General features: G+C 44.6%; 1 protein-coding gene and 2 pseudogenes across 2 annotated transcripts in view; 2 read left to right on the top strand and 1 right to left on the bottom strand.

The window, feature by feature from the left end:
- CDKL5 (cyclin dependent kinase like 5) overlaps positions 1–1,022 on the bottom strand; it is a 226,528-nt gene extending 225,506 nt beyond the window's left edge. Inside the window, exon 1 of one of the 2 annotated variants that reach the window (XM_032329648.1) lies at positions 898–1,022. The gene's annotated coding sequence lies outside the window, so the exon portion shown is untranslated. The remainder of the gene's footprint in view (positions 1–897) is intronic. The other variant, XM_032329652.1, reaches the window with a different exon arrangement.
- A 3,234-nt stretch (positions 1,023–4,256) lies between these two features.
- Positions 4,257–4,396, top strand: LOC116583853 (annotated as a pseudogene).
- A 3,957-nt stretch (positions 4,397–8,353) lies between these two features.
- Positions 8,354–15,375, top strand: part of LOC116583501 — a 66,536-nt pseudogene continuing 59,514 nt past the window's right edge.

The following is a 15,375-nucleotide window of genomic DNA, read 5'->3' as shown; positions in this document are numbered from 1 at the left end:
TCACAGCATCCGCCTAATCTCGCTGTGGAGATACTAAGGTCAGGCATCAGTGCTTTAACACTCAAGTGAAGCGAAGAAAGAAAAAGGAAAAAAAAAAAACCCCTCAAGGAAGATCTGCCTTTACACAGAAATACGTTCGGGTTATTTTTCCCCCAACGTGGGCATAAAACGTGTCAATGCGAGAAGGACCTGTTCGTTTGGAAATGGTTCCAAACCCCAGGATTTCATTTCTATGAGGGTCCAAAGGCTACGAAGGTCTGGGAAGCGGCCAATTTCTGCTTCTCCCCACTATGCCAGTCGGGAACTTCACAGCAACGCCTGAAACTTGTTGGGAGGAGGCTGGAAGAGATGCGGGGCAGGCGGTGGGTCGTTCGCCCACCCTCGCGGGCAGCCAAGGTCAGTCAGCAGGGCCCGGGCTCCGGCCCCGGCTCGCAGCCCCCCGCGGGTCCCGGACTCCCTCCGAACTCGGGCTGGGGGCTCCGCCGCACAGGCTCCTCCTCGGCGCCGGCGGGAAGGGGCTTCCCTCGCCGCAAGCCCGGGGGAGCTCTCGCCGCGGGGCGGGGACGCCGCAGACCCGCTGCTGAGGGGAGCCCCGCTTGGCTGCCGCGACCCGCCGCCCCTCCTCATATCCTCTCGTCTCCCCACGCCCCAAAATTCAGACCCAAACTCTCGCCGGGGAAGCCCTTCCACTGGCGCAATGGGGCACTGAGGAGGGGCCACTCCGAGCTGGAGCACCCTCGCCGCGTCGCCCTGTTCTGGGGAGGACCTGCGCCGCCGCCCCTTCTCACGTCTGCCCGGGGGGACCGGGTGGGTCCCCTGTCTCAGAAGAAGATGGGTGGCGCGAAACCGACGTGCGGCACGAAGATCTGATGGGCGGGTGGCGGCTCAACTACTCACCCAGCCGAGTCCCCCACCTCCAGCCGGGGACCCCACAGCTCCTGAAGCCGCCGTCGCCGATTTACCTTTCCCAGTGGCACGGACAACTAATGGAAACCTCCGGCCCCGCCCTCTCGCCGAAGCGAACGCGCAGCCTAATTTGCTAACTGGCCCGCCCTGGCCGTCCCGTTCGGGCCAATAAAGAAGCTTCGAACACCCAGCCAGGTCCCGCCCCTGCCCCGCCCACTTCTGGTAGAAACCAATGCGGAAAGAGCGCTCGTCCTCGAGCTCGGGCCCGCGCGCCCCGCCTGTGCCGCTCGTGCTCGGCCCCAGAAAGTCTAAGAGGGCTGGCTTCTTGTATAAGCTCGCCCGCGCGCGCTCACGCGCGCGCCGCATCCCCTCGCGGGCCAGGTTTGGTTGTCCAGCCAGACCCCAGCAACCTGGGCTGGGAGGCTGGGAGGGGCGGGGCCCGAGCCTCGTGCGGTCGCGGGGAGGGGGTTGAGGGGGGAGGGTAGGAGGCGAGGGGGAGGGGGAGGGGCGGGGAAGATCGTGACTAAGAAAGGGGTGGCTGCGGGGGGTGGAGGGCCAAAGAGGCCCGGGAATCCGCCTCTCACTGCGGAAAAAAAAGGGGAATCCTGCCTGCGGCACAGCTATCCTGGCCTCCCTCCAGAGGGACACGTGCGGGGGGGCCGGGAGGGGTGGGTCGTGGAAGAGCGCAGAGAACACATTTGGGGTGGGAGCCGAGGCACTACTTGGAAATAAAGGATGGAGGACGGTTTATCTCCGTCTTTGGTAAAAATGATACCGAAGTCCATTGCAGCTTCTGCCCAACTGTTGGCAGCTGTTCGTGCACACTCACACGCGCTCATATACACACATTCACACATAAGCTCATCCATCAGCCTGCGGTCCCTTGGGTGAATTTGGAGCAAAGAACTAGTAGCCTGAGGATTCCTTACACAGCAGCTGGATGCATGCAAAAGGCTGTTGCAGCAGAGGCATCAACCCACAGTTCAGGTCCAATGCTCCGCCACACAAGATTCCCCAGCTGGCAATGAAGTCATCCACCCGACCAGCAGAAATGTAAAAAGATCTTAACACCTACCAAGGATCAGGTTTCCAATGAGGATAAGGAGATGATGAAATGGAAAGGGATACATTTCCAATGCCACTTTTTGAAAATTAAGAAAAATAATCATCTTGTTTAAAGGCATTGCGGACAAATCTCTGTAAAGCTGCATAGTAATTTCCACTTAAAGCAAAGATGGAAAATGGGGTTTTTTCTGGTTTGGGAAAAGCACAGAAAAGCAGTCTATGAGGTCATAGCAGCCACCAAATGAGAAATAAGCAGTACTGTGCAGTAATGGGAAATAGATACCTTGGATTAAATCCACTTAATCTATTCCTGTCGTGAATCTGGTAACAATATATAACAACATGCTGGGTTTGGCCACTTGTGGTGCCAGGACACTAGGGTTTTCTTTTTCATAGCATGGTGAATATTTGATGAGGAAATGAAGGTGCCTGTTTTCCCTTCAGCTTTTCAGGAAGCATATTAGAAAATTTTTTAGGTAGGAACAGTGATTTAGCAGTGAGGGGAAAATGAAGTCAGAGCCAACAGCAGATCTCTGCAGAGTCTCCTGCCTCCTCCAGATGCAAAGTAACAGTGCGGTGACCTAGAGCATCACCCAAGCAGAGCCAGAATTCCTGGGCCAATCGTGCCATTTTCATCCCTGTGTGTTAGCACCTTCGAGCATGACTTCTGAATCAAATGAAGAATGGTTTATCCATATAGACTGAGAAAAACCAATAACTGAATATTCATTGATACAGGTCCAGTTTAGTTTTAAGTGGTAATATTAGATGTTTTATAATGTGCCCCCACATATATGTAACCATGACCTTCCACTTAGGTACATTTACTTTGATCTGGTTTTGAGGACTTGGTGAAGGGTTTCTTGGAACCACATCCAGTTCGGTTCATGGCAATATTGATCAAAAGTATATATTTTCTAGGCCAGTAAGAGTTAAAAAGTACCACTGCCATTTAACTGAGCTCTTTTCTTATGTAGAAAGAACACTAATACTTAACCAGTGAATGAATGCCTGCTCTGTGCCAAGAATTTTACATACATTTAGAGCTGCCAGATAAAATACAGGAGGCCTGTTAAATTTGAATTTCAGATAAGCAGTAAGTAACTTTTTAGTGTAAGTATGTATTTTTATCCTGGATACATGTGGAACAAGGGTAGAAGACGAAATAAGCTTTCTAATCATTGTCCAAAAAATCATTTTTGAAATTGCCCCTCTGGGCCCAGACCTCATAACAAAATTGGAATCTGGGAGAAAAGCTTAAGAACCAAATCAATGTGTCCCTGTGTAGTGTTTGTAGAAAGAGGTGCCCATACTTACACTGAAAAATCTTTTGCTTTTTATCTGAAATTCAAATTTAACTGGGAATCCTGTATTTTTTTATTTGGTAAATCTGGCAACCCTACATATATTATCTCTGGGGCTCATGATTCTCTGAAATATCTTCTGTTAGGTCACCTTTTTCTAGATGAAGCAATAGCTTCAGAGGTTCTTCGGCATCTATTTGTCTCATCCTCCTTCTAATAGAACCCCAGCTGTGTTCAGGTATCCACACTGCCAGGGTGGAAAGTGTTTATCAGTCAATCAGTGACTAAGTCCCAATTAGACTAAAGGAAAGGACTTAACATCCTGTGGTTTGAGGGAAACATTTTCCTTTCTACCCTGCTGGATGAACAAGGAAGCAAGCACCTGAGTTGCCTCTGGCAGCCATTTTGTGATTGGAAAACCAAACTTTGGTCAAAGTCCATACACTACATAAGGCAGAGTTGAAAAATAGAAAAAAGAAGCAAACAAAAAACCTGGGTTCTTGATGACAACTCCGAGTCGCTTAATTAAACAAATTCTGCCCTTGCCTTGCATTTAAGACCGATGAGTCAAGGTTTCTGTTAGATGCCTCTAGACTATCCCACTACATAGCCCATGTGTGCTACTCATTATTGGTCTCAGTAATAAATGAATAAATGTCCAGCAAGATGTAAGACAATGTGGGGCGCCTGGGTGGCTCAGTGGGTTGAAGCCACTGCCTTCGGCTCAGGTCATGATCCTGGGGTCCTGGGATTGAGCCCCGCATGGTGGGGGGGGGGGTGTCTCTGCTCAGCAGGGAGCCTGCTTCCTCCTCTCTCTCTGCCTGCCTCTCTGCCTACTTGTGATCTCTGTCTGTCAAATAAAATAAATAAAATCTTTAAAAAAAAAAAAAAAGATGTAAGACATTGTTATTCTGGTTACACATTGGATAGGTCTGGAAGACTAAATAACCTTCTAATCATTGTCAAAAAGCATTTATGTTAATACTTACCTGGCAGAGAAGATACCAAGATCACGAGGGTGGTTCTCTCAGAGCGAGTCTTGTCCACTACACTCAGGTCATTCTGACCCCAGCGATTTCCCCAAATGTGGGAAACTCAACTGAAACTTCTGTTGGTGTGCTGGGGGGGGGGGGGGCGGCGGTAGGGGGTAGGGGGAGTGGGAGTGACACAAAGCATATGTGAAATGCCTGTTGGGCTTAGACCTCATAATGCAATCAAGATCTAGGAGAAAAAACTTAAAAATCAAATCAATGTGTAAATTTTTTAAAGATTTTATTTCTTTATTTTGACAGAGAAAGAGAGAAAGAGTGAGAGCACAAGCAGGGACAGTGGGAGAGGGAGAAGTAGGCTCCCCACTGAGTAGGGAGCCAGATGGGGGGCTTAATTCCAGGACCCTGGGATGGCAGATGGCAGAAGGCAGATGCTTAACCAACTGAGCCACCTAGGCCCCCCATTGTGTAAATTTGTATGTAGGTTTTGTAGGAAGAGGTGAGCCTTAGTTATTCCTTGGCCCTGCTCAGAGCTTAAACCAGACTGTCACATCTTACATGTTTTCATTTAAAGTTCATGCCATTTGGGAAAATGTCATTTTAGAAACGCGAATCCAATACCTTATTTTAAACTATTAAAACCTCTACCCTATCCTCCAGGCACTAAGTTTAACCACAAACAGTGTGGAAAGAACAGAAATGTCAGCCTCAAAAGACCCAAGAGGGAAAACCACACCAGAATAGAATACCATACGAAAGTGGATGGTTGGCAAAGCAGTGTAGTTAAGTGTAGTTAAGTGGCTAAAACTATAGACATATAGTTATGTCCCTGGACAAATTGTTCAACTTCTCTGTGCCTCAGTTTCTTCCTGTATAAAACGGGTAGATGATGATAATAATAGTTCTCACCACGGGACACCTGGTTGGCTCAGTCGGTTGAGCAGTTGAGCGTCTGCCTTTGGCTCAGGTCATGATCCCAAGGTCCTGGGATTGAGCCCTGCATCGGGCTCTCTGCTCAGCAAGGAGCCTGCTTCCCCCTCTCTCTCCATCTACCTCTCTGCCTACTTGTGCTCTCTCTCTCTCTCTCTGTCAAATAAATAAATAAAATCTTTAAAAAAGAAAAAAAGGATTAGCTGTTGCTGAGCAGTATCATTTCTGGGGGTGATATAAACATGAAGCAGTTTGCTTTTCTCAATCACTACTTTGAACCATGTGTTTTTTTTATGTATAAATGAAATATAATGTCCCATTAGTTTCAGGTGTGCATCATAGTGATATATTTTTATACACTGTGAAATGATCACCCCAATAAGTCTAGTTAGCCTCTGTCAGTGTACGGTTAATACAATATTACTAACTGTGATACACACACACCCTCACATATATTTCCTATGCTATATAAGATATCACCATATTTATTTTATAACTGGAAGTTTATACCTCTTAATCTCCTTCACCTATTTCACCTAAGAACCATGGTTTTTTTGTGGGTTTTTTCTTTCTTTCTTTCTTTTTTAAGATTTTATTTATTTATTTGACAGACAGAGATCACAAGTAGGCAGAGAGGCAGACAGAGAGAGAGGAAAGGAAGCAGGCTCCCCGCTGAGCAGAGAGCCTGACACGGGGCTCAGGGCTTGATCCCAGGACCCTGGGATCATGACCTGAGCCAAAGTCAGAGGCTTTAACCCACTGAGCCACCCAGGCACCCCTAGGACCACGTTTGTTTGTTTGTTTTAAGATTTTATCTATTTATTCAACAGACAGAGATCACAAGTAGGCAGAGAGGCAGAGAGAGAGAGAGAGGGGAAGCAGGCTCCCTGGTGAGCAGAGAGCCCGTGTTGGGATTCCAGGACCCCGAGATCACAACCCGAGCTGAAGGCAGAGGCTTTAACCCACTGAGCCACCCAGGTGCCCCAAGAACCATGTTTTTATGGCAGATTTGCCCTTCATGTCCCTTCTCATATTGCACAGTTTTTCTGACTTTATATTCTTTTTCTGCTATTGAAAATCAATCCAGGGTGCCTTCTCAGGTCATGACCCTCTATGCCTTCCCTAGGCATTTCCCTCTAGCCCCTCATCTTGGCTGTAGTTGACCTCTGTGTAGAGGGCATCTGAATGACAAGTGTAAATCCTCCTTCCAGTTCCCATCCCCAGAATCACCACCCACAGCCTGTAGCTGTCACTTCTCCAACAGAAGCCCTCCTAAGTGGAGGCAACAGGAAAAATCTCTCTCAAGATACTTTACCCATTTGTCAACAACACACCAAAAACAAGCCAGAATCTCCCAAGGTTAACTAAATAAAAGTGAGAGTTCCAATAACTCAAAGAACTACTCCAGCATCCTGAAAGCATGTTTCCATGTTTACTGCCTAGATCTGAATAACGGTTTCACTGGTTATAGTAGTGTGTGACCTTGAAGTTACTCTCTCTGTGTCTTGGTCTCCTCATCTGGAGTAAGGGAATAATAACAAGGTTTTATGAGGATTAAGGTAGGGTTAGATGAGTTCACGTATGTAAGGTGCTTGAAGCTGTTCTGGCTCAAGAAACTGATCGATAAATGCTAATTGCTATCATTATACACCGGGCATTGTGTATATATCATCTCCTTTAATCCTCGTATTGACTCAATGAGTGATGTCTTAGTTTGGGTTTCCCCAAAGGCAGACCCTGAGACAGTGATGTGAGTGTAAGTAGTGTTATTTGAGAGTCGATCCCAAGAAACACCAGAAGATGAGTGGGCTAGTGAGACAGGGAAGAAAAGGAAGCCAGTAAGATGTGTGTTAGCACGGCACTTAGCGCTGTGGGCGCCTGGAGCTCAACAGGATTTGCTGGGGACTGCTGGGAGATGATGTAGAACCTTCTCCCCTTCCAGGAGAGAATACGTTAGTGTCTAAACCAGATGAAACCATATTTCCCTAGCTAAACAACAGTTTATTCATCTTCCTTTAGAAATAATATTAATCAGTGGAACCTGGTTGGCTCAATTAGTTGGGCGACCAACGCTTGATTTCAACTTGGATCATGATCTCACACCAGGGGCTTGATCATGAGATCAAGCCCCGTGTTGAGCTCCATGCTGAGTATGGAGCCTGCTTGGGATTCTCTCTCTCCCCCTGCCCCTGGGCTCTCCCGCACTCTCTCTCTCTCTCTAAAAAAAGAAGAAGAAGAAGAAGAAGAAGAAGAAGAAGAACATTAATCAATATTTATTGAGCATTTTACATGGATTATGTCATTTAATCCTCACGATATCCATATAAAGTCATGTAGCAGTTTTAAGATCTCCTCACAAAATTTCCCCCCTACTCCCATCCCAAAACGTAAAGCTAAATTCCCCTCCCTTTGTGTGTGGACTACACTTAGTCACTCCTAACAAATAAAATATGGCAGAAGTGATGGTCATAGAGGGTTATGACCTGAGACCAAGTCAAAAAAGGGTTTTACAGCGTCTTCCTTGTTCTCTTGGATCACTTGCTATGGGGGAAAGCCCACATACTGTGGGGACAGTTTCAAGATTCCTTATGGAAAGAAGATGGGGTGAGGAACTGAAGCTTCCCATGAACAGCCAGTGAGAAACTGCCAGCTGCCATGTGAGTGTACCATCTGAAAAGCCATTTCTCCAGCCCCAGCGAAGCCCTCGGGTAACTGCAATCCGGAGAGATCCGGAGCCAGAACCAGCTGGCTAAGTCACTCCTGAATTCCTGACCCACAGAAACTATGAGATAACAAATGTTTCTTGTTTTAAGCCACCAAGTGTTAGGGTAATTTGTTACACAGGAATGGGTAACTCATGCAAGTGGATCTTATCTCCATTTTTAGACACAGTTTTAGTAACTTGGCCAAGCTTCCTCAATCAGTAAGCGGTGGAACCAATATGCAGACCAGACAACAGATTCCAGAAACCTAATCCTTAACCACTAAGCTCTACGCTCTAAGCGTTAGAAACCATTTATGTAACGGTGCTATGTGCCAGGAACTTTCCTTACACTATCTCATTTACTCCCACAGCAGCTCTGCAGGAAAAACTTTTTCCTGCTTTTCAAAGACATCAAGGCAAAGTTACTAACTTCTTATGCGAATTGAGTGGTAAGGATGTGCATGAAGGTAGGCGAGGGAGGCGGCTCTGCTATCCACCTCATTTTCGTCTTTCGCTTACTTGCCTACTTCAAACATGAGGTGACTTGAGAAGCACTTTAGTAATATCCTTCCCTCAAAAAGTTTTGAAAGTTTAAAATGACAGCAGGGCGCCTGGGTGGATTAGTTGGTTAAGTTGGTTAAGTTCCTCCCATCCAAGTACTAACCAGGCCTGACCCTGCTTAGCTTCCGAGATCAGACGAGATCGGGCGCGTTCAGGGTGATTCCAGGGTTCTGAGATCGAGCCCCGCATTGGGCTCTTTGCTCAGCGGGGAGTCTATCTCTCCCTCTGCCCCACCCCTACTTGTGCTTGCACACTCTCTCTCTCTCAAATAAATAGACAAAATCTTAAAAAATAAAATAAAATGACCGCAAATAATGCCCTTTCCTTGAATACATGCAGATAGACTAATATGTAATATGCAGTATATAGTATTTATCTCAAAATTTTAATTAAAAATGGAAAAATTAAAAACACACACAGCATTTAATTTGTAAAGAAAACAAATGAGTTCATAGAGTCTAAGTATTAAGAAGTAATAAAATGGCTGTGCCTTTCATTTCCTAGCTTTAATATCGGACCCAATTCAATGCAATTTTACAGCCTTTCTATAAGGTACCTTGGAATTCTGGGTTAGTTATGTAAAAACACACACAGTAGAAAACATATTGATCTTGCTTCTTCTCAAATCCATAAAACAATTCTCACTCTCTTAAAATGTTCTAGTACAATAATGAGTCATTGGCAAACATTGGTCTTCTCTGTCTAATTTTATTTGGTGTCTACATGACAGAAAGCAGAGGGTGGGTCAGAAGCAACAGCGGCTCTCCTGGGAAAGGTGGAAGAATCTTCCAGCAGGCCTCAGTTACCCAGTTTTGTCACCTGTATTGATCAATGCACCACATTAATGGCTTTCCATTGAAAACAAACATTATGTCTTATTCATTTTTGTTTTGCCAATGCCTTAGGACAGGAGCTGATGCTCAAAAAGCATTTGCTCATTGAAGGAATGAAATCAGTGAATGGATCAATGAGTTCCTACATCATTTTGTGTCGTGTTGATAGAGGAAAATTAAGGATTTAGACAGTTACCTAAAGAACAAAAGAAGGATGAACACAAAAGTGGTAGGTAAATGAAGGCTGTACCATTTGGAAGAGGCAGGTTGGAATAAAAAAGTGTAGACACTGTAGATTGAGCCTGATCTACCTACACAATTGTCTCAAGTCAATTTCATTGATTTCATTTCTCTAAAAGAAATTCTTGACCAACTTTACAGATATAAATCCAATATGGTTTCCAACATGCTTAAGGAAATGAAAAGGTACAATGAAAAGAAAATGAAAAACGATAGCTTTTTCACTATCAAGGGTCACAATTATCCAGTTCAAAATGTATAAGTTTTTATTACATGCTCAAGCAAAGGCAAAGATACGATCTGAAGTGCATTAAATAATATGCATCGCAGAGCACAATCTTTACAGACTTTGTTTCTCCAGCAACTTTTCTACTAAATTCTCATAGATTTCATTTTTAAGACAGTGACAAAAGATCAGGTCTACCTGATTTTATGTATTTGTCAAATACAAGATGTATTGAGAAAAGAAGAAAATTGCCCACATTTTTTTTTAATTTTTTATTTGACAGAGAGATCACAAGTAGACAGAGAGACAGGCAGAAAGAGAGAGAGAGAGGAGGGAAGCAGGCTCCCTGCTGAGCAGAGAGCCCGATGTGGGGCTCGATCCCAGGACCCTGGGATCATGACCTGAGCCGAAAGCAGAGGCTTTAACCCACTGAGCCACCCAGGTGCCTCCCCCTTTTTTTTAATTTGAAAATTGCCCACATTTTTAAACAGAACTCAAAATATGTGTGCTGACATAAGTCACTTTGTAATCCATTTTTTTAAAAAGGTGGATTTGTGGAGGAATAGAAGGATGGATGTATGGATAGATATGAGATGAAGCAAAGAAAGTAAAATGCTAATTGTAGAATCTGGGTGATGGGATGTTCACTGAGTAATTCTTTCAACTTTTATTTTGAGCGTTTTGATTAAAATGTCAGGGAAGGGGCACCTGCGTGGCTCAGTCGGTTAAACGTCCGACTCTTGGTTTTGGCATAGGTCATGATCTCAGGGTCCTGGCATTGAACCCCAAGGCGGACTCCATGCTGGGCACAGAATCTTTTTGTCCCTCTTCAACTGCCCCACTCCCTTCTTGCTCTCTCTCTCTTTCTTGCACTCTAAAATAAATAAAATCTTTTTTATTTTTTTATTTTTTATTCTTAAAAAAAAAGATTTTATTTATTTACTTGAGAGAGAGAGCATCAGAGGGGAGAGGGTCAGAGGGAAAAGCAGACTCCCTGCTGAGCAGGGAGCCCGATGTGGGACTTGATCCGAGGACTCCAGGATCATGACCTGAGCTGAAGGCAGTCCCTTAACCAACTGAGCCACCCAGACGCCCCTAAAATAAATAAAATCTTTTTTTTTAAATGTCAGGGAAAATACTACTTTGATGGAAATATGTATTTTGCTCTATGATTTCTAGTTCAGTATTTCACTCAAAGTTAGGACCAAATCACTGCTAACCAGTCTTAGTACTCCAGCTTAACTAGGACCAGTTACACACACACACACACACACACACACACACACACACACACTCACACACACACACACACACACACACACACACACACACACAATAAATCATTAACTTCCATTGTGATGATAACCCCCAAATAGATACCTACATGTCTACATGTCTGTAGGATTTTCAGCTAAGTCCACCCATCACCTGCACTACGAAACCTTCCAAGAATTGACTTAAAGCTGCCCCAGGTGAGATAGATAGATAGATCTTCTCATTTATTTTATTTCTTATATTTAGGGCTATGCCTACCCGTGTGTTAGTGTCTTCTACAAACCAGACAGAAATAAGAATTATATGGAAGAGTAAACCTAGCTGGATACACTCCAATCCTAGAAAGTTGCTCAGCATATGCCTTCAGGGTACCAGAAAAACAATCTTCCATGCATAAGTTATTTTAAAGAATGTTAGCTTCTGAGGGGTGCCAGGCTGGTTCAGTTGGTAGAGCATGTGACTCTTGATCTCTGGGTTGTGAGTTCAAGCCCCTAGTTTGAAGTAGATCTTACTTAAAAAAAAAAAAAAGTTAGCTTCTGAGATGTTATAGCTACCAAGTCTAAAGGGGGTAGTTGGGAAAAAAAAGATCATGAGGACAAATAGAGGGGCACCTGCCTGGCTCCATTGGTAGAGTGCACAACTCTTTATCTCGGGCTTGTGGATGTGAGCCCCAGATTGGGTGCAGACATTACTCAAAAATAAAATCTCAAAAAAAGAGAAGACAAATAGAAAACAATCTTTAAATGCAGGAAATTGAGGGTATGAAGGATAATAAATGATCCCTGTGGCAAACTGTATTTTCCAAAGATGATGGCTGCAACATTACCACCCATCCCACATGTTCTTCTTGCAACATGACTTTGACACTCTTCCCTTAGAGAAGTCGGGGTGGGGGTGGTCTTTGTCCCCTTCCCTTGAACCTTGGCTGGCTTGTAATTGTGGGGGAAATGACACTGTGTGATTTCCGAGGCCAGGTTTCAAAACGCAATATAGCTTCTGCCTGGTTCTTTTGGGGAGTTGTTGTTGTTGTTTTTTAACTTTTTTTTTTTTTAAAGATTTTATTTATTTATTTAACAGAGAGACAGAGATCACAAGTAGGCAGAGAGGCAGGCAGAGAGGGGGGGGAAGCAGGCTCCCTCCTGAGCAGAGAGCCCGATGCCGGGCTCCATCCCAGGACCCTGAGATCATAACCTGAGCTGAAGACAGAAGCTTTAACCTGAGCCACCCAGGCGCCCCGAAAGGTAGTATTTTGGGGAGTTTATTGAGTTTATTATTTTTATCCAGCTACACTGTTGTGGGAAAGCCCAAGCCACCCTATGGAGATGGAGAGGAACTAATGCCCAGTTTCAGCTCACCCAGCTGATTCTGCCTGAACTAGGTGATAGCCAGTCCACACCAAGCCCTACTCAAATTGAGACTGATAATCCAAACAAATCATTGGAAGCCACTGCCTCTGGGGGTAGCTCGTTATACAGCAGTAGGAGGCAAAGATTGCAACCACCGGACATCTATCAATAATCTAACTATTTCACTTAAACCGATTTTGCTAGTCTTTTACATATGGATTTTTGTGTGTGTGTGTGTGAAAATTGCTAGCAAATGGTCAGGTTGGCTTGAGTTCATCCATCCAACAAAGATTAATGAGAGCCTGTGATATAGAAAACACTGTACTTATCACAGTGGGGCTACATAAATGGAGCAGTCAATCATCATAAGCTATATTTTCCTTATTATTTCTTTTCCAAACTGCTAATAAGCACGGATTTAATCAAAAAGTAATGTGAGAAAAGATAGAAAAGTCCGTTACTTTCCTGATTTATAAGCAAGGCAATCAACTCCTGAAGACATCACATAGCTTAACCAGATAAAAACGAAACTCGTTTATTTTCTAACTAACCAGTTTCACGGGTGTGTGTAAAAGATAAAACTTCAAAACTTTGTGGAGAGGAGATTACAAGGTGTCTTGTCTGTTCACTGGCTTCCAAGCAGAAGCAAAAGAGTACCTAATGAAACGTATCAACTAAATGGTTGCAATATCTCACTCCCCTTTGGAAACGTTATCTATTATGAATGCATTTACACAAGGTAAGATCAAGGAATTAATTGCATTCGTGTTAGGGGCCCCAACTTCCCTTTCCTGCTCCTTTTTCCAAGCTCCACATCATTCCAGATTCAGTACCCCTGTGTATTCTCCCATCCTCTCCCTTTCAAAAGTAGCTCTGGGAAAAACACCTAATGAAATTTTTTCTTTTTTAAGATTTATTTATTTATTTGAGAGAGAGAGTGAATGAGAGACAACATAAGCCAGGAGAGAGGCAGAGGGAAAGGGAGCCCGATTCGGGACTCAATCCCCGGACCCTGGGATCACGACCCCAGCCAAAGACAGACGATCAACCAACTGAGCCACCCAGGAACCCCAGCAAAGGTGTTTTATTTATTTATTTATTTTTAAAGACATGGGTAGGGGCACCTGGATGGCTCAGTGGGTTAAACCCATTGCTTTCAGCTTGGGTCATGATCCCAGGATCCTGGGATGGAGCCCCACTTCGGGGTCTCTGCTCGGTTCTCTGCCCAGTTCTTTGCTCAGTGGGGAGCCTGTCCCCCCACCCCCCGCCTGCCTCTCTGACTACTTGTGACATCTGTCAAATATATAAATAAAATCTTAAAAAAAAAAAAGACATGGGCAAACTATGATGTAATGTTTGGTGAAAAAAAGCAAAATTTATGTGATGGTAATAATGGCCCTTTGAGGGGCGATTGCCACGTATGGGCATTTTACATACATTATGTCATTTCACAACATTTTATTTTATTTTATTTTTTCATTTCACAACATTTTAAAAAAGATTTTATTTATTTGACACAGAGAAAGAGAGCATGAGCACAGCAGGGAGAGCAGCAGACAGAGGTAGAGGGAAAAGCAGGCTCCCCACTGAGCAGGAAGCTGGATGCTGATCTCAATCCCAGGACCAGGTCATCATGACCGGAGCCCAAGGCAGATGCTTAATGACTGAGCCACCCAGGCGTCCCTCATTTAGCAACATAATAATTCTTACAGAAACCCTGTGGGACAGGTGTTATCTTCACATCACAGGTGAGAAAGTGAAGCCTTTAAGAAAGTTTCATGAACATATGAGTTCACAAAGGAAAGTCTTTATTTTTCTTTTCCCCCCTCATATTCTCAGGGCTACATAATAGTTATTTTCTGAAGGAATGAAAGCTTCCTCACTAACAAGAAGCAGAGACAGAATTCAAAACAAGAGTTCATGTGCTTAAACACAACACACAGCTGCCTCTCAGAAGCGCAGCGTGAACTCAACTATGGGGAATAAAATATTTGTTTATATAAAGATTAGAGGGGTGCTTGTGAGGCTCAGTTGTTAGATGTCTGCCTTCAGCTGGGGTCGTGATCCCGCGGTCCTGGGATGGAGCCCCGCGTCAGGTTCCTTGCTAGGTGGGAAGCCTTCTTCTCCCTCTCCTACTCCCCTTGCTATGTTCCCTCTCTCACTGTCTCTCTCTCTCTCTCTCTCTCTCTCTGTCAAATAAATAAATAAAATCTTAAAAAAAAAAAAAGGATTGGCAGAGCATCCCACACCCTATAAAGTGCGCGATCACAACTCCCCACTGTCCCCCAGGTTCCCAGATCTGCCCCAGCCCCATTTATCAGCCTGCCCCTGACCACTTATTGTTGTTGCACACCTCTGTTCCTGACACAGAAGCTTCCATCTGCACCTTGATATTAGGAAAGTGACCATTTCCACTGCCCTGCAGGTGGGGAGGAGAGAAGAGGAGGATCTATAGGGAGATTAATCCCTGGTATTCCAAGTCGGAATCTTCAACACATTTTTCCACAGACACACTGCCGTCATAAACCAGTATTTGGGTTCTGTGATACTACTGCGCTTCTGGAACATTGATTAAATGTGCTTTTCCAACCTGACCTGGGCCCTTAATCAACCTCTACAATTCTGTCTCTTGAGAGAAAATGCCATTGATTTAAAAATAAAATTTGGGGATGCCTGAGTGTCTCAGTCCATAAAGCATACAACTCTGGATCTCAGGGTTGTGAGTTCAAACCCCAAGCTGGGGCACAGAGCTTACTTAAAAAAACACACAGTTAGGGGCGCCTGGATGGCTCAGTGGGTTAAGCGTCTGCCTTCAGCTCAGGTCATGATCTCGGGGTCCTGGGATTGACCCCCTCATCAGGCTCCCTGCCCAGGGGCAGAGTCTGCTTCTCCCTCTGCCTGCTGCTCCCCCTTGCTTGTGCTCTCTGACAAATAAATAAATAAATAAAATCTTCAAAGAATAAAAAATAAATAAATAAAGTTGGGAGAAAACCTCT

The sequence above is a fragment of the Mustela erminea genome, chromosome X, assembly GCF_009829155.1.
Source record: "Mustela erminea isolate mMusErm1 chromosome X, mMusErm1.Pri, whole genome shotgun sequence".
NCBI classification, from domain to species: Eukaryota; Metazoa; Chordata; class Mammalia; order Carnivora; family Mustelidae; genus Mustela; species Mustela erminea.
The sequence above is the reverse complement of the archived record's forward strand: the minus strand, read 5'-3'. Positions and strand labels throughout refer to the sequence as shown.